The following is a 27,915-nucleotide window of genomic DNA, read 5'->3' as shown; positions in this document are numbered from 1 at the left end:
GCCTATTGTTTGTTATTTTAGGCCTTTGATAGCCTGTCTGCGGTCCCTACTTTAAATACTCCTCCACTCACCACCAAGCTGCCTGTGTATCCATGTAACCGCTGTAAAGCTGCCATGAGCCTATTGTTTGTTATTTTAGGCCTTTGATAGCCTGTCTGCGGTCCCTACTTTAAATACTCCTCCACTGACCACCAAGCTGCCTGCCCGTGTATCCATGTAACCGCTGTAAAACTGCCATGAGCCTATTGTTTGTTATTTTAGGCCTTTGATAGCCTGTCTGCGGTCCCTACTTTAAATACTCCTCCACTGACCACCAAGCTGCCTGCCCGTGTATCCATGTAACCGCTGTAAAACTGCCATGAGCCTATTGTTTGTTATTTTAGGCCTTTGATAGCCTGTCTGCGGTCCCTACTTTAAATACTCCTCCACTGACCACCAAGCTGCCTGTGTATCCATGTAACTGCTGTAAAGCTGCCATGAGCCTATTGTTTGTTATTTTAGGCCTTTGATAGCCTGTCTGCGGTCCCTACTTTAAATACTCCTCCACTCACCACCAAGCTGCCTGTGTATCCATGTAACCGCTGTAAAGCTGCCATGAGCCTATTGTTTGTTATTTTAGGCCTTTGATAGCCTGTCTGCGGTCCCTACTTTAAATACTCCTCCACTCATCACCAGCTGCCTGCCCGTGTATCCATGTAACCGCTGTAAAGCTGCCATGAGCCTATTGTTTGTTATTTTAGGCCTTTGATAGCCTGTCTGCGGTCCCTACTTTAAATACTCCTCCACTCACCACCAAGCTGCCTGTGTATCCATGTAACCGCTGTAAAGCTGCCATGAGCCTATTGTTTGTTATTTTAGGCCTTTGATAGCCTGTCTGCGGTCCCTACTTTAAATACTCCTCCATTGACCACCAAGCTGCCTGCCCGTGTATCCATGTAACCGCTGTAAAACTGCCATAAGCCTATTGTTTGTTATTTTAGGCCTTTGATAGCCTGTCTGCGGTCCCTACTTTAAATACTCCTCCACTCACCACCAAGCTGCCTGTGTATCCATGTAACCGCTGTAAAGCTGCCATGAGCCTATTGTCTGTTATTTTAGGCCTTTGATAGCCTGTCTGCGGTCCCTACTTTAAATACTCCTCCACTCATCACCAGCTGCCTGCCCGTGTATCCATGTAACCGCTGTAAAGCTGCCATGAGCCTATTGTTTGTTATTTTAGGCCTTTGATAGCCTGTCTGCGGTCCCTACTTTAAATACTCCTCCACTGACCACCAAGCTGCCTGCCCGTGTATCCATGTAACCGCTGTAAAACTGCCATGAGCCTATTGTTTGTTATTTTAGGCCTTTGATAGCCTGTCTGCGGTCCCTACTAGGGTTGAGCGAAACGGGTCGATCATTTTCAAAAGTCGCCGACTTTTGGCTAAGTCGGCGTCTCATGAAACCCGATCCGACCCCTGTGCTTGTCGGCCATGCGGTACGCGACTTTCGCGCCAAAGTCGCGTTTCAATGACGCGAAAAGCGCCATTTCTCAGCCAATGAAGGTGAACGCAGAGTGTGGGCAGCGTGATGACATAGATCCTGGTCCCCACCATCTTAGAGAAGGGCATTGCAGTGATTGGCTTGCTGTCTGCGGCGTCACAGGGGCTATAAAGGGGCGTTCCCGCCGACCGCCATCTTACTGCTGCTGATCTGAGCTTAGGGACAGGTTGCTGCCGCTTCATCAGAAGCAGGGAGAGCGTTAGGCAGGGTCCACTAACCACCAAACCGCTTGTGCTGCAGCGATTTCCACTGTCCAACACCACCTTCGGTGTGCAGGAACAGTGGAAGCTATTTTTTTTTTTTTTTCCCCTCAGCGCTGTAGCTCATTGGGCTGCCCTAGAAGGCTCCGTGATAGCTGTATTGCTGTGTGTATGCCACTGTGGAAACCAACTGCTTTTTTCAAAGCACATATCCTCTTGTTCCTTCCTTTCTGCACAGCTATCTTTTTTGTTTGTCCACACTTTTTATTTAATTTGTGCATCAGTCCACTCCTATTGCTGCCTGCCATACCTGGCTTACATTACTGCAGGGAGATAGTAATTGTAGGACAGTTTTTTTTTTTTTTTTGTTTTTTTTTTGTGGGAGATTAAGATTGGCATTTCTGCTACAGTGCCATCCCTGTGTGTGCCATCTCTCACTGAGTGGGCCATAGAAAGCCTATTTATTTTTTCCGTGATTTGTGTTCTAAAATCTACCTCAACACAGAAACACTACATCAATCAGTGGGAGAAAAATATTGGCCTCAGTCAGGGCTTGTGTGCCACTGCTGTGTGTGCTATCTCTTATTCAGTGGGCTATAGCAAGCCTATATTTTTTTTTTTTTTTTTTTTTTAATATTATTTGGTTTCAAAAGTCTCCCTGAAAAAAAAAAAAAACCTAAAAAAACAGTGGGAGAGTAATATTGCCCTTTCAGCTTGTGTGCCAGTCTTGACTCCTGGGTGTGCCACCTCTCTCCCTCTCATTCAGTGGGCCATAGAAAGCCTATTTATTTTTTTTTTTAAATATTATTGGGTTTCTAAAGTCTCCCTGAAAAAACAAAAAATACATAAAAAAACAGTGGGAGAGTAATATTGCCCTTTCAGCTTGTGTGCCAGTCTTGACTCCTGGGTGTGCCACCTCTCTCCCTTTCATTCAGTGGGCCATAGAAAGCCTATTTTTTTTTTTTTTAATATTATTTGGTTTCTAATTCTCCCTGAAAAAAAAAAAAAAACCTAAAAAAACAGTGGGAGAGTAATATTGCCCTTTCAGCTTGTGTGCCAGTCTTGACTCCTGGGTGTGCCACCTCTCTCCCTCTCATTCAGTGGGCCATAGAAAGCCTATTTATTTTTTTTTTAAAATATTATTGGGTTTCTAAAGTCTCCCTGAAAAAAACAAAAAATACATAAAAAAACAGTGGGAGAGTAATATTGCCCTTTCAGCTTGTGTGCCAGTCTTGACTCCTGGGTGTGCCACCTCTCTCCCTTTCATTCAGTGGGCCATAGAAAGCCTATTTATTTTTTTTTTTAAATATTATTGGGTTTCTAAAGTCTCCCTGAAAAAACAAAAAAAACCTAAAAAAACAGTGGGAGAGTAATATTGCCCTTTCAGCTTGTGTGCCAGTCTTGACTCCTGGGTGTGCCACCTCTCTCCCTCTCATTCAGTGGGCCATAGAAAGCCTATTTATTTTTTTTTTTAAATATTATTGGGTTTCTAAAGTCTCCCTGAAAAAAAAAAAAAAACCTAAAAAAACAGTGGGAGAGTAATATTGCCCTTTCAGCTTGTGTGCCAGTCTTGACTCCTGGGTGTGCCACCTCTCTCCCTTTCATTCAGTGGGCCATAGAAAGCCTATTTTTTTTTTTTTTTAATATTATTTGGTTTCTAATTCTCCCTGAAAAAAAAAAAAAAACCTAAAAAAACAGTGGGAGAGTAATATTGCCCTTTCAGCTTGTGTGCCAGTCTTGACTCCTGGGTGTGCCACCTCTCTCCCTCTCATTCAGTGGGCCATAGAAAGCCTATTTATTTTTTTTTTAAAATATTATTGGGTTTCTAAAGTCTCCCTGAAAAAAAAAAAAAAACCTAAAAAAACAGTGGGAGAGTAATATTGCCCTTTCAGCTTGTGTGCCAGTCTTGACTCCTGGGTGTGCCACCTCTCTCCCTCTCATTCAGTGGGCCATAGAAAGCCTATTTATTTTTTTTTTAATATTATTTGGTTTCTAATTCTCCCTGAAAAAAAAAAAAAAACCTAAAAAAACAGTGGGAGAGTAATATTGCCCTTTCAGCTTGTGTGCCAGTCTTGACTCCTGGGTGTGCCACCTCTCTCCCTCTCATTCAGTGGGCCATAGAAAGCCTATTTATTTTTTTTTTAAAATATTATTGGGTTTCTAAAGTCTCCCTGAAAAAAAAAAAAAAACCTAAAAAAACAGTGGGAGAGTAATATTGCCCTTTCAGCTTGTGTGCCAGTCTTGACTCCTGGGTGTGCCACCTCTCTCCCTCTCATTCAGTGGGCCATAGAAAGCCTATTTATTTTTTTTTTAAAATATTATTGGGTTTCTAAAGTCTCCCTGAAAAAAACAAAAAATACATAAAAAAACAGTGGGAGAGTAATATTGCCCTTTCAGCTTGTGTGCCAGTCTTGACTCCTGGGTGTGCCACCTCTCTCCCTTTCATTCAGTGGGCCATAGAAAGCCTATTTATTTTTTTTTTTAAATATTATTGGGTTTCTAAAGTCTCCCTGAAAAAACAAAAAAAACCTAAAAAAACAGTGGGAGAGTAATATTGCCCTTTCAGCTTGTGTGCCAGTCTTGACTCCTGGGTGTGCCACCTCTCTCCCTCTCATTCAGTGGGCCATAGAAAGCCTATTTATTTTTTTTTTTAAATATTATTGGGTTTCTAAAGTCTCCCTGAAAAAAACAAAAAATACATAAAAAAACAGTGGGAGAGTAATATTGCCCTTTCAGCTTGTGTGCCAGTCTTGACTCCTGGGTGTGCCACCTCTCTCCCTCTCATTCAGTGGGCCATAGAAAGCCTTTTTTTTTTTTGGTTTTTTTAATATTATTTGGTTTCTAAAGTCTCCCTGAAAAAAACAAAAAAAACATAAAAAACAGTGGGAGAGTAATATTGCCCTTTCAGCTTGTGCGCCAGTCTTGACTCCTGGTTGTGCCACCTCTCTCTCTCTAATTGTGGGCCATAGAAAGCCTTTTTTTTTTTTTAAAATATTATTGGGTTTCTAAAGTCTCCCTGAAAAAACAAAAAATACATAAAAAAACAGTGGGAGAGTAATATTGCCCTTTCAGCTTGTGTGCCAGTCTTGACTCCTGGGTGTGCCACCTCTCTCCCTCTCATTCAGTGGGCCATAGAAAGCCTTTTTTTTTTTTGGTTTTTTTAATATTATTTGGTTTCTAAAGTCTCCCTGAAAAAAACAAAAAAAACATAAAAAACAGTGGGAGAGTAATATTGCCCTTTCAGCTTGTGCGCCAGTCTTGACTCCTGGTTGTGCCACCTCTCTCTCTCTAATTGTGGGCCATAGAAAGCCTTTTTTTTTTTTTTTTTTAATATTATTTGGTTTCTAAAGTCTCCCTGAGAAAAAAAAATAAATAAATTAGGTGGGAGATTAATATTGACATTAGTGCTTGAGTGACAGTCCTGCGTGTGTGTCATCTCTGTGATTTTGTGCCACAGAAAACAGAGTGTGTAACATTGTGCCTGATTTTCCTTGTGGTCTCACCAACCTGTTAAGGGATATTGAAATCATACTGAAGTTATAGCTCACCGTGTAAGTTGTTTGATAGCAACAAATAAAGTTACTTTGGTTAAGATTTTAAAACAATGAGGAAGTCTGGTGCAAGAGGTCGTCGTGGGCGTTCATTGTCAGCTGGTAATGATGGTAGTGGTAGTGGAGCATCAGGTGGTCGTGGGGATAAAAATATTCCACCTAAGTCTGGAGCTGTGGAGCCAGTTTCGTCGTCAGGCTACACAAGGCCTCGAACGCTCTCTTTTCTGGGAGTAGGAAAACCGCTTTTAAAGGCGGAGCAGCAACAGCAAGTTTTGGCTTACATTGCAGACTCAGCCTCTAGCTCTTTTGCCTCCTCTTCCGAAACTGGTAAATGTAAAAGCAGCGCGTCGCTTGTGGATGTTCACGGTCAGGGACAAGTCGCTTCCTTGTCCTCCTCAGCAAAAACTACAACAAGAGAGAAGGATGCAGCAGGCGACACAACGGGTCACTCCATGGAGCTCTTTACACATACCGTCCCTGGCTTAGAAAGTGAAACATTTAACAGGCCATGCCCATTACAAGTATATTCTGACATGGAGTGCACTGATGCACAGCCACAGCCAGAGTACTATGCTGCTCCTTTGACTCAGACCACCACATTGCCCTCTCAGGGTACAGATCCACAATCAGACCCTGATGAGACTATGTTGCCCCGCCACGAACGCTATACCACCGACCGACACAGTGACACAGACGAAGTTGCACACGAGCTCGAAGAGGAGGTAATAGATGACCCAGTTATTGACCCCGATTGGCAGCCATTGGGGGAACAGGGTGCAGGCGGCAGTAGTTCAGAAGCGGAGGTGGAGGAGGGGCCGCAGCAGGCATCAACATCGCAACAGGTTCCATCTGCCGGGCCCGTATCTGGACCAAAACGCGTGTCAAAGCCAAAACCTGTTGGAGCACAGCGTTGCCATCCGGTTAAAGCTCAGTCTGCAATCCCTGAAAAGGGATCAGAGTCTAGGAAGAGTGCAGTCTGGCATTTTTTTAAACAACATCCAACTGATCAGCGCAAAGTCATCTGTCAAAAATGTTCAACTAGCTTAAGCAGAGGTCAGAATCTGAAAAGTCTAAATACTAGTTGCATGCATAGACACTTAACCACCATGCATTCTCAAGCCTGGACTAACTACCAAACGTCCCTCAAGGTTGTAGCACCCTCGGCCAATGAAGCTAGTCAGCAACGCAACATCCCTTCCGTCACTGTAAGGCCACCATTTTCCGCACCACCGGCAGTATCTGTGCAGGTTTCTTTGCCAGCCAAAAGCAGTCAGGGTCAGGGAATCACCAGTTTTGTAGGAGGAAATATTGCATGTAGGGCACCGGCGGAAACAATACCGTCTCCAACCGTCTCTCAGTCTGCCATGTCCACCGGCACACCCGAAAGTTCCACGATCTACAGCTCTCCAGTCCAGCTCACCCTACATGAGACTCTGGTTAGAAAAAGGAAGTACTTATCCTCGCATCCGCGTACACAGGGTTTTAACGCCCACATAGCTAGACTAATCTCGTTAGAGATGATGCCCTACCGGTTAGTTGAAAGCGAAGCTTTCAAAGCCCTGATGGAGTACGCTGAACCACGATACGAGCTACCCAGTCGACACTTTTTTTCCAGAAAAGCCATCCCAGCCCTGCACCAGCATGTTAAACAGCGCATCGTCCATGCACTCAGGCAATCTGTGAGTACAAAGGTGCACCTGACTACAGATGCATGGACCAGTAGGCATGGCCAGGGACGTTATGTGTCCATCACGGCACACTGGGTGAATGTGGTGGATGCAGGGTCCACAGGCGACATCAATTTAGGGACAGTTGTGCCTAGCCCACGGTCTAGGAAACAGTTGGCTGTAGGCGTTCGCACCCCCTCCTCCTCCTCCTCGTCCTCCTGCAGAAGCTACAGCTCTTCCACAGAACGCAGTCGGCCAACCACTCCATCGGCAGATGACACTGTTGCACACCAGTTGTCCCATTATGGGCCAGCTACTGCCAAGCGTCAGCAGGCTGTATTGGCTATGAAGTGTTTGGGCGACAACAGACACACCGCGGAAGTTCTGTCCGAGTTCTTGCAACAAGAAACGCAGTCGTGGCTGGGCACAGTAGATCTTGAGGCAGGCAAGGTAGTGAGTGATAACGGAAGGAATTTCATGGCTGCCATCTCCCTTTCCCAACTGAAACACATTCCTTGCCTGGCTCACACCTTAAACCTGGTGGTGCAGTGCTTATTGAAAACTTATCCTGGGTTCTCCGACCTGCTCCTCAAAGTGCGTGCACTTTGCTCACATATCCGACGTTCGCCTGTACACGCCAGCCGTATGCAGACCTATCAGCGGTCTTTGAACCTTCCCCAGCATCGCCTAATCATAGACGTTGCAACAAGGTGGAACTCAACACTGCACATGCTTCAGAGACTGTGCGAACAGAGGCGTGCTGTTATTTATTTGTGGGAGGATACACGGGCAGGCAGTAGGATGGCAGACATGGAGTTGTCAGGTGTGCAGTGGTCGAAGATACAAGACATGTGTCAAGTCCTTCAGTGTTTTGAGGAATGCACACGGCTGGTTAGTGCAGACAACGCCGTAATAAGCATGAGCATCCCCCTAATGCGTCTGCTGATGCAAAGTTTGACGCACATAAAGGAGCAGGCGTCTGCACCAGAGGAAGAGGGAAGCCTTGATGACAGTCAGCCATTGTCTGGTCAGGGCAGTGTACAGGACGAGGTAGCGGGCGAAGAGGAGGTGGAGGACGAGGAGGATGATGGGGATGAGTATATTTTTAATGCGGAAACTTTCACGGGGGCACAGGAAATTGGTTGCGTGTCACGGCCGGGTTCTGGTTTTTTGAGGGACACAAGTGACGTAGATTTGCCTGCAACTGCCCCTCAACCAATCACAACCGGAGATTTGACAAGTGGAACTTTGGCCCACATGGCGGATTATGCCTTACGTATCCTACAAAGGGACACACGCATTACGAAAATGATGAACGATGACGATTACTGGTTGGCCTGCCTCCTTGATCCACGCTATAAAGGCAAATTGCAAAATATTATGCCACATGAGAACTTGGAACTAATATTAGCAACCAAACAATCAACTCTTGTTGACCGTTTGCTTCAGGCATTCCCAGCACACAGCGCACGTGATCGTTCTCACACGAGCTCCAGGGGGCAGCAGACTAGGAGTGTTAGGGGTGCACACATCAGAAGTGGCGTTGGACAGAGGGGTTTTCTGACCAGGTTGTGGAGTGATTTTGCTATGACCGCAGACAGGACAGGTACTGCTGCATCAATTGAAAGTGACAGGAGACAACATTTGTCCAGTATGGTTACTAACTATTTTTCATCCCTTATCGATGTTCTCCCTCAACCGTCATTCCCATTTGATTACTGGGCCTCCAAATTAGACACCTGGCCAGAATTGGCAGAATATGCATTGCAGGAGCTTGCTTGCCCGGCAGCAAGTGTCCTATCAGAAAGAGTATTCAGTGCTGCAGGGTCAATATTAACCGAAAAAAGGACTCGTCTGGCTACCCAAAATGTTGACGATCTAACATTCATTAAAATGAACCACAACTGGATTTCAAAATCTTTTGCCCCACCTTGCCCGGCCGACACCTAGCTTTCCTATGAAAAGCTCTTGCCTGTGAATTACTTTTCTAATGTCTAATTTGCTGCTGCAGATTGTACAGCATACGACATGTTTACACCTCCCTAAATGGCCAAACTCCCCACACGGGGCCGTGGTATCGCGACTTGGCGCAAGCACCCGTGAGACTGCTGTTTGTCTGAAGAGGTGGGTGTGCTCGCTTTTGGTTGACGGCATTGCTACTGGGTCCCTCATAGTACAATGTAGTGTCTCTGGCGGTGGTGGTGCGCACCCAACGTCAGACACACCGTTGTAACATGAGTGGCCCTGGGGCGGTCCCGCCGGCCTCAAGAGAGTTCCCCCCTACCCCAGCTCAAACTGGGCTCTACTACGTGCAAAATTATGTCGCACAGCTCCACCAATCTTTAGTCTATTCGCTGACATCATTCAATGTCTGGCACTGACAATACAAATTTGTAGACATCTATGATGCAACTTAAAGTAGTCTGTGTCTGTGTCCTATATTGGCACCATTAAATAGTTACTGCCAAATTACTATGTCAGAAACACAGCAGATGAGCCCACCCCTGTACCTAAGTATGCCATCTTTTTTTTTGTTTTGGTTGTTTTGCGAGACATTAACATCTATTTATATTTTGGGAGTACTGGGACAGACACTCCTTGCACTACTCCTCCACTCAGCACCAAGCTGCCTGCCCGTGTATCCATGTAACCGCTGTAAAACTGCCATGAGCCTATTGTTTGTTATTTTAGGCCTTTGATAGCCTGTCTGCGGTCCCTACTCCTCCACTGACCACCAAGCTGCCTGCCCGTGTATCCATGTAACCGCTGTAAAACTGCCATGAGCCTATTGTTTGTTATTTTAGGCCTTTGAAGCCTTTCTGCGCTCCCTCCTTCCACTAGTCCTCCACTGACCAGACCACTGCTGCCCGTGTACCCCTGGAACCAATTTTAAAGTGCCTACAGCCAGCCCATTTTATTGTGTTAGGCCTTCGAAGCCTGTCTGCGGTCCCTCCTTCCACTAGGCCTCCACTGACCAGACCACTGCTGCCCGTGTACCCCTGGAACCAATTTTAAAGTGCCTACAGCCAGCCCATTTTATTGTGTTAGGCCTTCGAAGCCTGTCTGCGGTCCATACTTCCACTAGTCCTCCACTGACCAGACCACTGCTGCCCGTGTACCCCTGGAACCAATTTTAAAGTGCCTACAGCCAGCCCATTTTATTGTGTTAGGCCTTCGAAGCCTGTCTGCGGTCCATACTTCCACTAGGCCTCCACTGACCAGACCACTGCTGCCCGTGTACCCCTGGAACCAATTTTAAAGTGCCTACAGCCAGCCCATTTTATTGTGTTAGGCCTTCGAAGCCTGTCTGCGGTCCCTCCTTCCACTAGGCCTCCACTGACCAGACCACTGCTGCCCGTGTACCCCTGGAACCAATTTTAAAGTGCCTACAGCCAGCCCATTTTATTGTGTTAGGCCTTCGAAGCCTGTCTGCGGTCCATACTTTAAATACTCCTCCACTCAGCACCAAGCTGCCTGCCCGTGTATCCATGTAACCGCTGTAAAACTGCCATGAGCCTATTGTTTGTTATGTTAGGCCTTTGATAGCCTGTCTGCGGTCCCTACTTTAAATACTCCTCCACTCACCACCACCAAGCTGCCTGCCCGTGTATCCATGTAACCGCTGTGAAACTGCCATGAGCCTATTGTTTTTTTATGTTAGGCCTTTGATAGCCTGTCTGCGGTCCCTACTTTAAATACTCCTCCACTCACCACCACCAAGCTGCCTGCCCGTGTATCCATGTAACCGCTGTAAAACTGCCATGAGCCTATTGTTTGTTATGTTAGGCCTTTGAAGCCTTTCTGCGCTCCCTCCTTCCACTAGTCCTCCACTGACCAGACCACTGCTGCCCGTGTACCCCTGGAACCAATTTTAAAGTGCCTACAGCCAGCCCATTTTATTGTGTTAGGCCTTCGAAGCCTGTCTGCGGTCCATACTTCCACTAGTCCTCCACTGACCAGACCACTGCTGCCCGTGTACCCCTGGAACCAATTTTAAAGTGCCTACAGTCAGCCCATTTTATTGTGTTAGGCCTTCGAAGCCTGTCTGCGGTCCATACTTCCACTAGTCCTCCACTGACCAGACCACTGCTGCCCGTGTACCCCTGGAACCAATTTTAAAGTGCCTACAGCCAGCCCATTTTATTGTGTTAGGCCTTCGAAGCCTGTCTGCGGTCCCTCCTTCCACTAGGCCTCCACTGACCAGACCACTGCTGCCCGTGTACCCCTGGAACCAATTTTAAAGTGCCTACAGCCAGCCCATTTTATTGTGTTAGGCCTTCGAAGCCTGTCTGCGGTCCATACTTTAAATACTCCTCCACTCACCACCAAGCTGCCTGCCCGTGTATCCATGTAACCGCTGTAAAACTGCCATGAGCCTATTGTTTGTTATGTTAGGCCTTTGATAGCCTGTCTGCGGTCCTTACTTTAAATACTCCTCCACTCACCACCTAGCTGCCTGTGTATCCATGTAACCGATGTAAAACTGCCATGACTGCCTACTGTTTGTTATTTTAGGCCTTTGATAGCCTGTCTGCGGCCCCTACTTGCAATACTCCTCCACTGACCACAATGCTGCCTGGAGTGCCTGCCTGTGTATCCATGTAACCGATGTAAAACTGCCATGACTGCCTACTGTTTGTTATTTTAGGCCTTTGATAGCCTGTCTGCGGCCCCTACTTGCAATACTCCTCCACTGAGCACAATGCTGCCTGGAGTGCCTGCCTGTGTATCCATGTAACCGATGTAAAACTGCCATGACTGCCTACTGTTTGTTATTTTAGGCCTTTGATAGCCTGTCTGCAGCCCCTACTTGCAATACTCCTCCACTGACCACACCAATGCTGCCCGTGTACCCCTGGAACCTATTTAAAAGTTCATAGAGCCTAGTTATATATTTTATTTACTATTAATAAGGCCATGATGGACTACGCTGTACCACGCTACAAGCTAACCAGTCGACACTTCTTTTGCGAGAAAAGCCATCCCAACCCTCCACCAGCATGTAGAAGACCGCATTGTCCATGCACTCTGGCAATCTGTGAGTACAAAGGTGCACCTGACAACAGACGCATGGACCTGTAGGCATGGCCACGGAAGATTACGTGTCCATTACGGCGCAATGGGTTAATGTGGTGGATGCATGGTCCACAGGGGACAGCCTACTAAGTCTGTCTGCAGTCCCTAATTCAAATTGTCCTCCACTGTCTAAATCGGAACTTCCACCTTCTGGCTTTCGGCCTATAGTATCAGAAATTAAACTGCATTTGGCCTTCAACTTTGGTTAGGGCCTACTAACGGCTTCTGCCCCTCCCTGGTGTTGTCCTCAACTAAATAAAGCTGAGCTTCAACCTTCCGGCTCTCATTATGTGGTTTAAAAAAAAAAAATGGTGGTTAGGGCCTACTAACGGCTTCTGCCCCTCCCTGGTGTTGTCCTCAACTAAATAAAGCTGAGCTTCAACCTTCCGGCTCTCATTAAGTGGTTTTAAAAAAAAAATGGTGGTTAGGGCCTACTAACGGCTTCTGCCCCTCCCTGGTGTTGTCCTCAACTAAATAAAGCTGAGCTTCAACCTTCCGGCTCTCATTAAGTGGTTTTAAAAAAAAAATGGTGGTTAGGGCCTACTAACGGCTTCTGCCCCTCCCTGGTGTTGTCCTCAACTAAATAAAGCTGAGCTTCAACCTTCCGGCTCTCATTAAGTGGTTTTAAAAAAAAAAAAAATGGTGGTTAGGGCCTACTAACGGCTTCTGCCCCTCCCTGGTGTTGTCCTCAACTAAATAAAGCTGAGCTTCAACCTTCCGGCTCTCATTAAGTGGTTTTAAAAAAAAAATGGTGGTTAGGGCCTACTAACGGCTTCTGCCCCTCCCTGGTGTTGTCCTCAACTAAATAAAGCTGAGCTTCAACCTTCCGGCTCTCATTAAGTGGTTTTAAAAAAAAAATGGTGGTTAGGGCCTACTAACGGCTTCTGCCCCTCCCTGGTGTTGCCCTCAACTAAATAAAGCTGAGCTTCAACCTTCTGCTCCAAATTACCATTTTAAAAAATGCAATAGGCTTTTCCGGCCTACTAAAGGTGTCTGCCCCTCCCTGGTGTTGTCCTCAACTGAACAAAGCTGAGCTTCCACATTCTGGCTTTCGCCCTATACTATCAGATATTAAACTGCATTTGGCCTACTAGTGTGGTTAGGCCCTTGAAACAGTGTCTGCTGCTCTTGGGTTTGCTACTCCACTGAACAAAGCAATGCCGCCTGTTTAGTCCTGTTACCAATTTTGAACTGCATGTAGCCTACTTTATTCTTTGGCCCTATATCTGTTTCCTCCTCATCCTGCCCATTGCCCAGCCACTGCTAAATGAGTCTGCTGGTACATTGACCTAGACCACTACATTCCCCTTGTACTCTACACAGCCAGAATCTGTCCCTGCTGAAAGTAAGGTTCCCCTTCCCGCATGTTATACCACCTTACACAGGGACAAAGAGGAAGGTGCAGATGAAAGTGCAGGTTCCTTCATCAGGTGGGGGGGCATACTCGTTGGCGACGTCACTGGCACAGGGCCCCTCAGAGTACGCAAAAGTGTCGCTGCTGGTGGGAGGCGCCCCCGCCATGCAAACACACCGCCGTACTTTGAGGGGCCCTGTGCCAGTGGCAATGCGAACGAGTGGGCCCCCCCTGCTTGCTCAGGATCACAGCACTTGCAACTTTTAAATACTTACCTTTCCCTGCAACACCGCCGTGACGTAGTCCGCATTTCCTGGGCCCACGAAAAACTTGAGCCAGCCCTACTCCCCCCACAACTTTCCCCCAATTCCCTATGCCCAACTATTATTATACAGTTAATTAAGATTGGCAAGCTTCAGAAACAAGAATGGATGTTTTTGGCATTAAAATGGGCACTGTAGGTGTTTTCCTGGCCTCCACTCACTGCCGACTATGCTTCCCCATTGACTTGCATTGGGTTTCGTGTTTCGGTCGATCCCCGACTTTTAGCGATAATCGGCCGACTGCACTCGACTCGACTCTGGACAAAATCGGGTTTCCCAAAACCCTACTCGATCTTAAAAAAATGAAAGTCGCTCAACCCTAGTCCCTACTTTAAATACTCCTCCACTGACCACCAAGCTGCCTGCCCGTGTATCCATGTAACCGCTGTAAAACTGCCATGAGCCTATTGTTTGTTATTTTAGGCCTTTGATAGCCTGTCTGCGGTCCCTACTTTAAATACTCCTCCACTGACCACCAAGCTGCCTGTGTATCCATGTAACTGCTGTAAAGCTGCCATGAGCCTATTGTTTGTTATTTTAGGCCTTTGATAGCCTGTCTGCGGTCCCTACTTTAAATACTCCTCCACTCACCACCAAGCTGCCTGTGTATCCATGTAACCGCTGTAAAGCTGCCATGAGCCTATTGTTTGTTATTTTAGGCCTTTGATAGCCTGTCTGCGGTCCCTACTTTAAATACTCCTCCACTCATCACCAGCTGCCTGCCCGTGTATCCATGTAACCGCTGTAAAGCTGCCATGAGCCTATTGTTTGTTATTTTAGGCCTTTGATAGCCTGTCTGCGGTCCCTACTTTAAATACTCCTCCACTCACCACCAAGCTGCCTGTGTATCCATGTAACCGCTGTAAAGCTGCCATGAGCCTATTGTTTGTTATTTTAGGCCTTTGATAGCCTGTCTGCGGTCCCTACTTTAAATACTCCTCCACTGACCACCAAGCTGCCTGCCCGTGTATCCATGTAACCGCTGTAAAACTGCCATAAGCCTATTGTTTGTTATTTTAGGCCTTTGATAGCCTGTCTGCGGTCCCTACTTTAAATACTCCTCCACTCACCACCAAGCTGCCTGTGTATCCATGTAACCGCTGTAAAGCTGCCATGAGCCTATTGTTTGTTATTTTAGGCCTTTGATAGCCTGTCTGCGGTCCCTACTTTAAATACTCCTCCACTCACCACCAAGCTGCCTGTGTATCCATGTAACCGATGTAAAACTGCAGTATTTTGCTTATAAAAAAGAAAATACTGGAGAGATATCAAATGCAGACATTTTAACATTAAAAACAAAAACACATACAACAAAAAACTGGTACAGTACAAAAATTGGCCACCAGCTACAAAAACTTTCTCCTGCAAGTAGTTAACTGAAAGGTTTTTTTCCATTGAAAACACAGATATGGCATCCACCGAGTGTTGTCCTGTCGCGTCTTCTTTATATTATTGCCAAGAAGCTGCAACTGAATAAAGCTGAGCTTCTACCTTCTGCCTCTTATTAACTGCTTTTTTTTTATAAAATTGGCTGTTCCGGCCTACTAAAGGTGTCTGTCTGCCCCTGCCTGGTGTTGTCCTCAACTGAATAAAGCTGAGCTTCAACCTTCTGTTCCAAATTACCATTTTTAAAAATGCAATTGGCTGTTCCGGCCTACTAAAGGTGAATGTCTGCCCCTGCCTGGTGTTGTCCTCAACTGAATAAAGCTGAGCTTCTACCTTCTGTTCCAAATTACCATTTTTAAAAATGCAATTGGCTGTTCCGGCCTACTAAAGGTGAATGTCTGCCCCTGCCTGGTGTTGTCCTCAACTGAATAAAGCTGAGCTTCAACCTTCAGTTCCAAATTACCATTTTTAAAAATGCAATTGGCTGTTCCGGCCTACTAAAGGTGTCTGTCTGCCCCTGCCTGGTGTTGTCCTCAACTGAATAAAGCTGAGCTTCTACCTTCTGCCTCTTACTAACTGCTGTTTTTTTAAAAAATTGGCTGTTCCGGCCTACTAAAGGTGTCTGACTGCCCCTGCCTGGTGTTGTCCTCAACTGAATAAAGCTGAGCTTCAACCTTCTGTTCCAAATTACCATTTTTAAAAATGCAATTGGCTGTTCCGGCCTACTAAAGGTGAATGTCTGCCCCTGCCTGGTGTTGTCCTCAACTGAATAAAGCTGAGCTTCTACCTTCTGTTCCAAATTACCATTTTTAAAAATGCAATTGGCTGTTCCGGCCTACTAAAGGTGAATGTCTGCCCCTGCCTGGTGTTGTCCTCAACTGAATAAAGCTGAGCTTCAACCTTCAGTTCCAAATTACCATTTTTAAAAATGCAATTGGCTGTTCCGGCCTACTAAAGGTGTCTGTCTGCCCCTGCCTGGTGTTGTCCTCAACTGAATAAAGCTGAGCTTCAACCTTCAGTTCCAAATTACCATTTTTAAAAATGCAATTGGCTGTTCCGGCCTACTAAAGGTGTCTGTCTGCCCCTGCCTGGTGTTGTCCTCAACTGAATAAAGCTGAGCTTCTACCTTCTGCCTCTTACTAACTGCTGTTTTTTTAAAAAATTGGCTGTTCCGGCCTACTAAAGGTGTCTGTCTGCCCCTGCCTGGTGTTGTCCTCAACTGAATAAAGCTGAGCTTCAACCTTCTGTTCCAAATTACCATTTTTAAAAATGCAATTGGCTGTTCCGGCCTACTAAAGGTGAATGTCTGCCCCTGCCTGGTGTTGTCCTCAACTGAATAAAGCTGAGCTTCTACCTTCTGCCTCTTACTAACTGCTGTTTTTTTAAAAAATTGGCTGTTCCGGCCTACTAAAGGTGTCTGTCTGCCCCTGCCTGGTGTTGTCCTCAACTGAACAAAGCTGAGCTTCCACATTCTGGCTTTCGCCCTATACTATCAGATATTAAACTGCATTTGGCCTACTAGTGTGGTTATGCCCTTGAAACAGTGTCTGCTGCTCTTGGGTTTGCTACTCCACTGAACAAAGCAATGCCGCCTGTTTAGTCCTGTTACCAATTTTGAACTGCATTTAGCCTACTTTATTCTTTGGCCCTATATCTGTTTCCTCCTCATCCTGCCCATTGCCCAGCCACTGCTAGATGAGTCTGCTGGTACATTGACCTAGACCACTACATTCCCCTTATACTCTACACAGCCAGAATCTGACCCTGCTGAAAGTAAGGTTCCCCTTCCCGCATGTTATACCACCTTACACAGGGACAGAGAGGAAGGTGCAGATGAAAGTGCAGGTTCCTTCATCAGGTGGGGGGGCATACTCGTTGGCGACGTCACTGGCACAGGGCCCCTCAGAGTACGCAAAAGTGTCGCTGCTGGTGGGAGGCGCCCCCGCCATGCAAACACACATCGCTGTACTTTGAGGGGCCCTGTGCCAGTGCCAATGCGAACGAGTGGGCCCCCCCTGCTTGCTCAGGATCACAGCACTTGCAACGTTGAAATACTTACCTTTCCCTGCAACACCGCCGTGACGTAGTCCGCATTTCCTGGGCCCACGAAAAACTTGAGCCGGCCCTACTCCCCCCACAACTTTTGCCAAATGACCCCCAATTCCCTATGCCCAACTATTATTATAAAGTTAATTAAGATTGACAAGCTTCAGAAACAAGAATGGATGTTTTTGGCATTAAAATGGGCACTGTAGGTGTTTTCCTGGCCTCCACTCACTGCCGACTATGCTTCCCCATTGACTTGCATTGGGTTTCGTGTTTCGGTCGATCCCCGACTTTTAGCGATAATCGGCCGACTGCACTCGACTCGACTCTGGACAAAATCGGGTTTCACAAAACCCGACTCGATCTTAAAAAAATGAAAGTCGCTCAACTCTACTGGCCAGTAAAGTAGAATGCATAAACAAGGAAGAAAAAGACTAGACCAATAACGGTATGCACACCCATAGAATATACAAAATATCAAAAACTTTTATTACACCTCAAAAGGACAAGTACACAGTAAAACCATTTAAAAAGGCCTGAATACAGAACCATAGGCCGCCACCCCTGAATACATGTTACAAAAAAAATGATAATAACACACATGGATAAAGTGCTTAATATTAAATATATCCAATGTCTCTTGTTTATGCAGATAGTATTTCAAATCACAAAATAATACATGCCACAACCAATGAACATACACTGACCAGTAATCAATTTGCTGAGATTCTATAGACAGAACATATCAGTATAGAGTTTTAAATGAGCATGCTCACTGTCCTGTTCAATGTGAAGAATATAAAGGCATAAAGTGTTAAATGGGCATGCTCTTTGCCCAGAATAGTGATCACAGAATAATAATACATGCCACAGCTAATGGTGATACACTGACCAGTCATCGATTTACTGAGACTCTATAAACGGAACATGAAAGTATAAAGTTTTGAATGAGCGTGCTCACTGTCCTGTTCAATATAGATAGAATAAAGGCATGAAGTGTTAAATGAGCATGCTCTTTACCCAGTGTATTGATAGCATGAATAAAACTATCTGAGCATGGGCATAAACCATACGCCCAAGACCTTAATCAGGCACATACCAATCACCCCCTATTAATTGAAACACGCAGAGAGAGATCTATCACAAGTCTGGCACAATAGCCTGCATGGAATTGAATGAAAAAAAGGAGAAAAGGGAGAAAGGAATGTGCCAAAAGATACAGCACCAATGCTAAGTAATGGTATACCATGAAGCAGGATGCCTGGAAAAAGCAGGAGACAAGCTCAGGGGTGAGGCGAGAGCCCCACGCGTATCGCTGCAAGCGCAGCTTCGTCAGGGGCTCTCGCCTCACCCCTGAGCTTGTCTCCTGCTTTTTCCAGGCATCCTGCTTCATGGTATACCATTACTTAGCATTGGTGCTGTATCTTTTGACACATTCCTTTCTCCCTTTTCTCCTTTTTTTCATTCAATTCCATGCAGGCTATTGTGCCAGACTTGTGATAGATCTCTCTCTGCGTGTTTCAATTAATAGGGGGTGATTGGTATGTGCCTGATTAAGGTCTTGGGCGTATGGTCTATGCTCATGCTCAGATAGTCTTATTCATGCTATCAATACACTGGGTAAAGAGCATGCTCATTTAACACTTCATGCCTTTATTCTATCTATATTGAACAGGACAGTGAGCACGCTCATTCAAAACTTTATACTTTCATGTTCCGTTTATAGAGTCTCAGTAAATCGATGACTGGTCAGTGTATGTTCATTGGTTGTGGCATGTATTATTTTGTGATTTGAAATACTATCTGCATAAACAAGAGACATTGTATATATTTAATATTAAGCACTTTATCCATGTGTGTTATTATCATTTTTTTTGTAACATGTATTCAGGGGTGGCGGCCTATGGTTCTGTATTCAGGCCTTTTTAAATGGTTTTACTGTGTACTTGTCCTTTTGAGGTGTAATAAAAGTTTTTGATATTTTGTATATTCTATGGGTGTGCATACCGTTATTGGTCTAGTCTTTTTCTTCCTTGTTTATGCATGTTATTATCCTGTGTTCGCTTTTCACCATTTAACCATCTATCTCCCTGTGAGGAGTTCATTTACCCTGTTAATTAAATTGTTAAATTTGTTAACCCTTACTCTGCCTCCTTTGTGTCACTGCATCCCGAAACCTGCTTACAAGTGTATGCAAGTGGGTGGTTACATGGTTAAGATGCCCACTTCCTTCCCCCCAAATGAGTGAGATTACTCCACTTTCTTAACTCATAATTCCATAGTATTTTGTAAAATAAGTTTCTGTACCTGACAACCGTGGCAACCGATGATTGGCTTATGTGGGTTAACAGCTAGTTCTGTGCTTAGCTATTTTATCCGGGTTACTTAAATATTTTTATATAAGCAGAGATAGAGAAGAAAGGTAATCTGATATGGGCTTTGAAGATTAAATCCTGATTAAGGTTGTAACAAAATAAGAAACTGTAACTACATAAATTATTATGATTTTCTGATTCACCTTTAGACATGGTTTTTATTGAAACAAACAATGTCACTGGTCTAACTAACAGTTTGGGGATTACATTTTAGCATTTTTACCTTTGTGGTGATTGGCCTTGACAAAACAATGCCTTTAAAATTCTCGAAAATAAATTAGAAATTTGGCAGGTGCTCTGATGGCCTTAGAGCTTTGGAAGGCAGCCAGGCTTATAGAAAGTAATCTACCTTTGATATTCATACTGTAAAAATAGGATTGATGACAAAAATAGGTGTCATTTCTATGTACCTTGGCAGAGTCAGAACCTGGTCAAAGAGGATACCTTATTAAATTTCTGGTGGTCAGTAATGTGTTTGCATTGTGCTTACAGATAAGCCAGTGCTTAAATATCATCAGGTTTCACAGAAAGCCTATGCTGAATATAACATTATTTTATTTTGTTGATCATTAATAAGACAAACCATAAGCTGGTAGTATTTCAAATACAATTCAACTGAGTGGGCTGATCTATGGCACATGCACATTTCATTTATAAGATGCTTGTGGGCTCACAGTGTATGGTCAATAAGCACAACACACTGTTGTCAAGTAGATCAGTGGGGGCTATATTGCTGCATTGCAGGTACTTATAGGCTATACATACTTTTTAGAATACAGTGCATAGCTATATTGGTTAAACTGATTTTATTTGTAGAACAGTACTACTAGCTTTCTGTACAACATATCACACAACTACCTAATGTCACAACTCTGTTGTTTGTTGTCCCGGGACCAGGGGCTCCTTCTCTGTCTCTAACACTAGAGGCTCCCTATCTCGCCCTGTTCCCTGGATTACTTCAGATGGTGAATATGCCAGAGCCACGTATCTTGCCTTAGCTCTTGAATCCGCCCTTAGTCTGTAACCTTCCCCCACCCAGGGAAGAGGGGCGTGGTAGTGGATTATAATACACCAACCAGACTAACAAGGTAATACGAACAGGGGGATGCACCGGGGAGTGAAAGATGGGGTTAAACCAAATTAGGAGAAGAAAGGGAATTATCACACACTCAAAACCTAGCAACAGTCACAGATAAATCCACCAACTCTCTACTTTAATAGCCACCAACAACCTTCAGCCATGCAGCAAAAGCTACTCTGACAATGAGTGCTAGACAGGGCCCAGACTATATAGGAGATGGGAGTGGCTAACAGTTAACAGCTGAGAGCCTAAACTCTCCAGAAGCTCTCAACTGAGCAGAATAAAGCCTGCACTGCCAAAAGAAATCTACACCATTTAATATGAAGGTGAAGTACTTCTAACCAGTACAGAAGTGGGAAAAATCAGACGCTGCGGTCTTTAGGCTCCTCTCTGTCGCAGTATACCAGTGACACCTGTACTAAATGAACTGTACTGCTCTCTACCTGTATGACATTTAATGTACTGCTATCTACCTATACTACATGTACTATATTGTTATCTACTTGCACTACATGCACTGTACTGATTTCTACCTGTATTACATGTACTGTAGAGTTTCGTAACTGTACTACATGTACTGTTGTGCTCTCTACCTGTGCTAGAATGAGATGTTCCTTTGCAGATCAGGTGATATTACCTTAACTTTTTTAATGTATGTATTGTATGTACTATATATAGCCCTAACTAAGCACCTGTCCTTTGCATAGTGCTATGCCCGTCTCAGCTGGGCTATGCATTGCTCCTTTCCCTTATGGCCACTGTGCTTTGTTTTGCTCTACGCCAGGCTTTTCAAGTTGTCCAGTGCGTCTCCGTTAAATGATCTCCCTAGATCTGTTCAGGTCCAGTTGGATACGCTCATGTGTCTGAGTGTTAAAACAGTATTATGCTCAGTTGCCATTTGTTTGAACTTTGTCAATATTCAGTTTTTCTTGTTGCTACTATCACCTGCAACTACAGCTCCACAAGACCAACTGGGTAACCCTCCATCATTTACTTAAAGAACTAATCACTGACATTGCTGCATTAATCTTTCCAAACTACTGTGATTTCTAAAAAGCTGTCAACCACGTATCATCCAGGCTTCTGTGCCAATGGCCTGGGTCTATGTGCCCATCCAAACTTGTGGCTTCATGAATCCACTTCACCAGGTGAGTCTAACACATACAAAGTGATTTAAAGCTTCAATTTGTGAAAGGACCTAAGTTCTGTTAGCCAAACCCATGGCTAGGGGAGTGGAGAACCTGCCCACACTCCCTCTTGGGGATCTTGTGATTGAATGGTACATTGCAGCTTTTTGAGTGTTGTTTTGTTGCCAGCTGATATGGTCAATAATTGGGACCAGCACATGATGGGAGGAGCTATGTGGGCACGAACTGAGACAGGTTTCCTGTTATAGTTCTAATAGAAATAGTACTTGGGAAGTTACAGACCTATGGTTTAGCTGCTTGTAGACTTGCATAGAAACAGTGTTTTGTGCCAAGAGGGAGACCACTATCTATTAGTTAGTACATTCTAAAAGAAAGTAAATATCATGTTGCAAGAGTATTCCGGATTTCAGGCAGGGGACCTATTGAAGAAAGAGGGGAGGACGAGTTCCTTAATAATAATACTAATAATCTTTATTTTTATATAGCGCTAACATATTTTGCAGCGCTTTACAGTTTTCACACATTATCATCGCTGTCCCCAATGGGGCTCACAATCTAAATTCCCTATCAGAATGTCTTTGGAATGTGGGAGGAAACCGGAGTATCCGGAGAAAACCCACACAAACACGGGCAGAACATACAAACTCTTTGCAGATGTTGCCCTTGATGGGATTTGAACCCAGGACTCCAGTGCTGTAAGGCTGTAGTGCTATCCACTTAACCCTGGCCAGGAGGCTTACTTAGAGGAATGAATATAACTCAGGTGAAAGGCAGGGTGAGGTTCTTATTCCAGGCCAGGAGGCCTAACTAAATGGTACAGAATTTCGCTCTGGGGGAGCAAAAACTCAGGAGTCTGAAAGAGAACTAAACAGAATAAAAGATTCCTTATCTCAGACAAATGGATATTAAGCAAACAATTGTCTATACTAGAGAAGAAGATAGAGTGTCACCATACTTGGACATGAGTTCTGCTATGGAGAGCTGAAGATGCAGTGGCACAGTAAGGAATGTGTGGACTTTGAAAGTGCCAGTGTGGCGTCATACCAATGCACCTCAGGCAATAAGGTCCTCACAAAGTAACTGTGAGCTGAGAGTAGCTGTAAGTGGCTTTAGCTACACCCCTCGACATGTGCCATCATCACAGGGGATTATGGAACTTTCCATAATGGTTTGTTAGACTATTGTAACATGTAATGAAAGTAACGTACCACCACATGTAACCATGAAGTTCCTGTCTTTGCATAATGCAGAAGGAGGTGTTGCACCTGCTGGCTGATATATATACTCCGTTCCAAGTTCTTGTTAAGTAAAGAAAAGATTATTTTGGGATTTTGGTCTCCCTCATTCATTTATACCTCATCTGATCCTGGACTGTCAAGTCAAACGGCATCATGCAGCCTGCAGACACATATCACCAAGGTAATAGCAGCACAAACACCCAGTCAGGACACCCATTTTCCTATAGCATGGCAGGGTGTGGATGACACTCTCCTTGCCTACGAATACCGCCCTTAACCATGTTACACATGCATGGCAGAAAATGCTGTTAAGCCCACGAAGAACCAATATGAACTGTTTTAGTTATTTTAATAAAACATGGTTAAATATTTTCTTTATAAAAAATAAATAAGATACGTGCATAGTTTGGATGAGTGTGAATGGAAATTACATACATTAATTGTATACTAGCCACATACATTAAGTGGCTAGTATATTAGTGACACCAACCTAGCAGCATGTTGGACCTTTGTTGGCAGCTGCCATGAAGAGATTAGTTTAGTCAGCCACAATACTCAGGTAAGCCCTATAATAATAAATAATAATAATTTTTATTTATATAGCGTCAACATATTCCGCAGCGCTTTACAAATTATAGAGGGGACTTGTACAGACAATAGACATTACAGCATAACAGAAATCACAGTTCAAAATAGATACCAGGAGGAATGAGGGCCCTGCTCGCAAGCTTACAACCTATGAGGAAAAGGGGAGACACGAGAGGTGGATTGTAACAATTGCTTTAGTTATTTGGACCAGCCATAGTGTAAGGCTCGGGTGTTCATGTAAAGCTGCATGAACCAGTTAACTGCCTAAGTATGTAACAGTACAGACACAGAGGGCTGTTAACTGCATAAAGTGTATGAGAACCTGATTATGTTGTTTTTTTTTTGTTTTTTTTAATAGGCCACACTGGGATAGTTAGGTTAATGCGTTGAGGCGGTAGGCCAATCTGAACAAATGAGTTTTTATGGCTCGCTTAAAACTGTGGGGATTGGGGATTAATCATATTAACCTAGGTAGTGCATTCCAAAGAATCGGCGCAGCACGTGCAAAGTCTTGGAGACGGGAGTGGGAGGTTCTGATTATTGAGGATGCTAACCTGAGGTCATTAGCGGAGCGGAGGGCACGGGTAGGGTGGTAGACTGAGACCAGAGAGGAGATGTAGGGTGGTGCTGAGCCATGGAGTGCTTTGTGGATGAGGGTAGTAGTTTTGTACTGGATTCTGGAGTGGATGGGTAGCCAGTGTAATGATTGGCACAAGGTAGAGGCATCGGTGTAATGGTTGGTGAGGAATATGATCCTGGCTGCAGCATTCAGGACAGATTGGAGCAGGGAGAGTTTGGCAAGAGGGAGGCCGATTAGTAGAGAGTTACAATAGTCCAGACGGGAATGAATAAGTGAAACAGTAAGAGTTTTTCCAGAGTCGAAAGTAAGAAAAGGGCGACTTCTAGAAATTCCAAATGCCCTACTGTCCAAATGTGCATCCATAAGTATGAAAGGTTGCAAAGTGTGGCAAGAAAATATTTTCTGCATCATTATCTTGCTATCACCAGCCCGAACTGTTGACATCTCAGAAGAAGGGACACTCAAACTGGTTGACTGCTGTTATATCCATGTTAAGAAACAATGAGCCACATGTTTAGCACCCGTAATTGACTGTACACTGCTTATCTGTTAGAATGATTCTGACATCCTCTTCTGACCCCACTTGATTATGAGTTGTTTACACACACAGAATCCCTTTCCAATGCACTTTTAACTTGACCAAACCATTCTCAACAACTTTTTGAGAAAACTCCACAATGTTGACATTTTTTACACACCATCTTTAGTCTAGCACTGATGATTACGCTTCTATTGCTTCATTTTCCAACTCAAACTGATAACAGAAAATCTACTCACTGGATTTTTTACTGGACTCTGAGGTGACATGTCTAATTTTCATCAAGGAAAGCTCTAACTTGTAAAATCAGATGTCTCTAAAAATGTGGCCATTTAAACGCTTGTCCAGCAAATTCAACTAGTGATGGGGAGTGGATATGGATTAAAGAACACTGGAGGCCAAATAAATCGTAATATTGATCAGTTTATAGATACATCAGATATCCAAACCTGATTTCATAATAATTGGTTGCATTCTTATGTATGTGTCAGAACATTTGCGCTACGTGCGCCCCAGAAAATATTCTATTATTATGTTTTCTTTCCTGATTTCTTCACATTTAAGCTTAAGTGATTCTTCCATAATGGAAGTTTCCAAATCTCTGAATGAAATTTTTTATAAATGTTAATGCCAATAATATATCATGAATTATATAGTGCCCTGTTCACTAGGCCAGTTGAAGAGGACACAAATATACTGCATGCAAATAAGACCAAATCCCATACTCCCCTGCAGCGTGCCTATTCACAGGTATTATATGAATTAATTTCTTTGTGCAATACTCTGGATTAAACATTCTTTAAATGATAGCTGGCTTTTGTCTGATTAGCATGCAACAGAGTAGATGGTGCATAGAAAACATTATTCTTTATACTGTACACTTAGATAGTGTCCAAGACACCAATCTGATGTGCACTAGTCCATAGAGGTCTATTTTTCTTTTTTCTGAAGCAATAAAACATAAATGCATTATGTTATATTTTATCCTTAGGTTCTTACCATTTTTCAACATGTGCTGCAGTAACATTATACCAGTTAATGCATTATTAGGAAACAATACATGACAATTTATACATAAAATAATATTACAACCTTTAGTATATGGCAAGCCGTTTTACTATCGGTTGTACACAAATTGACAATGCCATATGCCCTTTCTTCATCCTCATTTTCCTTATTTTCATCTGTGCAGCAGGAAAAGAAAGAAACAAAACATTTCACTGCTACCCAAAGGAAAAAAAAATGTTGTCAAAGGGCTACTGGTAATATAATAATAAGGCATAACTTTCTTTTGGCCCATACTGACAGTACTATGGACTAGCACTTCCCATTGTTTCTTCCTTCACCATACATGTCTGTAGATTCCCAACTGCTTAATCATTTGATGAACAAATACCAAGCAAGTTGCTACTTTACAAAAAAGGCAAAAAAAAGGAATAACAATTTCTGATGGTTTAAAAAAGCCAAGAAATTGTTTTTCAGTTTCCAAAAACCAAACCTGTTGTTGCTTTCCAAAAAGAGATAATTTTTGGATCACTGCTTGTCAAAAATCCATTGCTTCTTCCATGCATCTACTCTCAAAAAGGGATAATTTTTGAACTTTTTATAAACTGTAGGTTATTAAGTAGGTTGCTAGTTATCATTGGATACTATATATTTTGAGGTCATATTGACATTGGTTGACATTTTATTAAAGAGCTTGACAGGGGTTTGATATTATCCTAGAAGACCTCAGAGTGTCATACAAGTCGTTTCAGGGGTATTGAACACTTTGGAGTATTTTTGTTTAGCTGCGTATCAAATCTAATTTCATGGCCAAAATAGGTGTAGCTAGCAAATTCAAATTTCAGAGTCATTTCTCATCAGCTCATATTTTAAAAAAGTGCAAAGTATACACTTGCGTATAGTTTCAAATGATCAGGTCATGCAAATGTACAGATGTAGCACAGGTTATCGTGACTCAATGCCTTATCTTTATATCACAGAATTAAGAGGATGTTAAGTTATGTGTTAAATTACAATTTTGCTCCATTTATCCCAGTTCTTCGTTATTTAAGTAAAAGTACGGTAAATTTCTTAATCAGGAATTTCAGCCAACAATGACCAACATAATTTAGATAGCAGTATGTCATAGGACACTACAAGTGATGTCATATAATTTAAAACGGTCAGTAAAAATTATTAAAATCACCCAAATAGATCAACTTTTATCTTTTGTGTATGTCCCGCTTTAATCATTGTATCAATTTTTACTGTAGCTTCTCATTAAGGGTTGTCATTCCTTAATTAAAAGCGGGATTATATTAGAATTAGAACACAAGATAATACTTTAATTGCATTAATGCTTATTTAATTAACATAGAGAAGTTTAAAGTCAAACCAAGAATTGTCTCCTTATCAATATTATTGGGAAATGTATCAGAAGGATCTTTTAATTTTGTACAGAAAGCAATAGCTACACAATGATGTTTCTGAGCTGACAAACATCAAAAGGCCGTATCTCAGGATTGGAGAGGCACAGGAACAAAAGAAACACCGCTCCAGATTCAGGGGAGCAGCAACATTTATACCAAGTTAAAAAAAATATTTATTTATGGCTTCACAGGTCTTATTTTAGGGGAGAACTTAGTAGGATCCATAGTTTATGCTTTTGTTGTGCACACTGATGAGCTTGAAGGAGACGCGGACTGGATATGCTAAATATTATTCTATGTAAAGACGACCCTGGCATAAAGAGTTCTTATAATCTATAGACTGATTTTTTGTAAGATGTTTTACAGCACCATAGGGAGTCTTGAGGCAAGAAGCTGCTTGGATAAGCATTAAATTATATTCCCTTTCACTCTAGCACCATGTACAGTGTAGGAGTTATTAAAGTGTACAGTTCATTCATTTATTTCACTAAGTCTAATCATCCTTAAACATTCTTCTTCCACCTGTGAAAAATGACTGCTTTCCTATTCAAACACAGCCATGCCAACGTCGCTCTTATTAGCTACATACTGTTCTCCGATAATAATATTACATTACTGAAAACAGTAAGAAATGGCGCTTGTTCACTTACAATGAGATTTATAACACTTTATAGAGAAAAAATGACTTTTACAATAAATTGCAGTGGCACCGAAACCTAGGAATGCCTTGGAAAAATAAGATCAACCTGAAATCTTTTTATATTAGTAGTGATAGTTTTTAGTATTACATACAACACCTACAAATAATTTC

Source organism: Ranitomeya variabilis, chromosome 3 (genome assembly GCF_051348905.1).
Source record: "Ranitomeya variabilis isolate aRanVar5 chromosome 3, aRanVar5.hap1, whole genome shotgun sequence".
Lineage (NCBI taxonomy): Eukaryota > Metazoa > Chordata > Amphibia > Anura > Dendrobatidae > Ranitomeya > Ranitomeya variabilis.
Note: the sequence above shows the minus strand (reverse complement) of the source record.